The sequence below is a fragment of the Octopus sinensis genome, unplaced genomic scaffold, assembly GCF_006345805.1.
Source record: "Octopus sinensis unplaced genomic scaffold, ASM634580v1 Contig06890, whole genome shotgun sequence".
NCBI classification, from domain to species: Eukaryota; Metazoa; Mollusca; class Cephalopoda; order Octopoda; family Octopodidae; genus Octopus; species Octopus sinensis.
Window position 1 is genome coordinate 1 of NW_021829641.1, and position 2,500 is coordinate 2,500.

Below are 2,500 nucleotides of genomic sequence, written 5' to 3' on the forward strand. Positions count from 1 at the left end.
CGCGTTTATGTATGTATGCGTATACATACGTACACGGACGCTTGCATAGTCAAAAAGGGATCTATAGGTAAGTAAATAACACTATATAGAGATGTAAAGCGATAGGTTAGGGGTAAGAATGAGGGTAAGGTAAAAATAGAAATAAAAGTAAGAAATACAGTATAAAATAAATACAATGTAATAGTTAGAAATGAAATATAAAAATTATAAAATTATAAGAGTTAAGGTAAGGGATGAAAATGAAAATGAGAATAAATGGAAGTAGAATAAGAGTAAAAATAAAATAAAATAATAAGATAAATATAATTTAACATGAGATGAAGGTGGTTGAAAGATAGAGGTGTGTGTTAAAAGTGTCCACGTAGGGGCGGGCGGGGGGAACTGAAAAAAATTGGAAGGGTGGGAAGTGGAGTTTGGCGGTGTGCGTTCAACATCCGAGTTAGAAATGTGAAAGGGTATATATATATATATATATATATATATCAAATGTGAGGATAAAATTCTTTTCGAAAAAAAATATTTTCTCGAAAAAATTTTTATCAATGGCCAGCATATTAAAAAATACCTTTAACGGTTAAATTTATAAACAATTCATAAATGAGGGCAAAGGAAAAATTTCTAATGCCAAATATGCCGAAAAATTGGACATATTGTCCATTAACCATATAATTTTTTCACAATACGCACGCTACTTGAAAAAAGGTCGACAGAAATTTCTAAAAACTTCCATTATTACCATACAGGACTGATTTCAGAGTTAGCTACTAAGAGCCCTCTCTTCGTCAGTGATACATGTGGCAAAAGAAATAAGATACGTACTCATACCCATGTATATATATATATATATACACACATATACATACACACATATTCACACATATACACACATATTCATATATATATATATATATATATATATATATGCATATAGGCGCGTGGCTTTATGGTTAGGGTGTCAGCACCATGATCGTAAGATTGTGGTTTAGATTCCTGGACCGGGCGACGCGTTGTGTTCTTGAGCAAAACACTTCATTCCACGTTGCTTCAGTTCACTGAGCTAGCAAAAATGAGTTACGCTGCGATGGACTGGCGTCCCGCCCAGCTGGGGAATACATACGCCATAGAAACCGGGAAACCTGGCCCATGACCCTGGCTAGGATTTGAAAGGGGGCATTTATTTTATTATTATTATATATATACATACATATACATATTTCGGACTTATGGGTATATGCCAATTAGTGTGTTGAATTGCTGAGTAGAGCACTGGCACAGTTTGGGCTACCTGGTGTCATCCGCAGACAGGATATTCTTCCGTTGGATCTATTGCAGAAATTCCGCTATGTTAGTTGAGATGATAATAATAATACTTAAGTACTTAAGTCGCCAGACGTAATCGGCCAGTGATGTTGCGTGCCGTTTAAGGACTTTTCGAAAGCTGGCGATGTGGTTTCTATACCTATTCTTGAAAATATCAATCGATGCACTGATATATACGTAGGGACCTCATTTAGTATTTTCGGTGCACTTGTATAAGATATTGTGGGTCTTGTATTGGTTACCCAGCGGACATTTCGGACTGTCTCTGCCTGAGCATAGATTGTCAGTTTTTTTAGTTCGCGTGTACACAGTCGGTACCTGTACGGTCGGGTTTGTTTACATTCGTGCTCGTGGCTACCCTATTATTATTATTATTATTATTATTATTATTATTATTATTATTATTATTATTATTATTATTATTACTTTATGTTTGACTTTTTGCTTTACAATCGTACAAGTTGGCTCCAAGTCTCACCCAGAGACCTCAAGAGTCAACAAGTTGGAAGTTCATGTTGGTGTTATGCCTAGGGTGCCATATATTTGATTTTGTACATAATGTTGTTCTAGAGAATTTTTAAGAAGACACAAGAAAAATTATGTGTTTGTTTTAAAATTTGAGATTACATAGAATTTTACGTAGGATATGGACAGTTCCCATGAGCACTATCTTTTGAATTTCTGCCAATTTGGGGTTTCCTGGTATCTGAGATAGGTAGCAATCAGCACCTTTTGCTGTCATTCCCATGGCACATATGACAACAGGTATTGTTTTAGTCTTGAGGTTCCACATTTTGCTAATTTCTATTTCAAGAGCTTTAACTTGCTCAGCTTTTGGTAGGTCTTGACAGATACGTTTTTATCGATCGGGACAGTCATATCAAGGAAGAGGCATGATTTTTTTGTCTGAAGTCTTTCAATATGAGGTCTGGCTTATTTGCATCTATCTTTCTGTCAGTTTGAATGGTGAAGTTCCAGAGGAGTGAGATGAGATCCTTTACAAGCACCGGAGGTGGTTTGTGTTCCCACCAGTTTTTATCATGGGGCAAGTCCAGGTTTTTGCAAATTATCAGTGATGATGATGATTATTATTATTATTATTATTATTATTATTATTATTATTATTATTATTATTATTATTATATCAATATTATTATTCCTGGGTGTGTTAGTGTTAGTT

General features: G+C 34.8%; 1 long non-coding RNA gene across 1 annotated transcript in view; it reads right to left on the minus strand.

Annotated features, from left to right (window-relative positions):
• Nucleotides 1–1,925: 1,925 nt before the first annotated feature.
• LOC118761054 overlaps nucleotides 1,926–2,500 on the minus strand; it is a 22,973-nt gene continuing 22,398 nt past the window's right edge. Inside the window, exon 3 of the long non-coding RNA XR_004997130.1 lies at nucleotides 1,926–2,233. This is a non-coding gene — a long non-coding RNA (uncharacterized LOC118761054). The remainder of the gene's footprint in view (nucleotides 2,234–2,500) is intronic.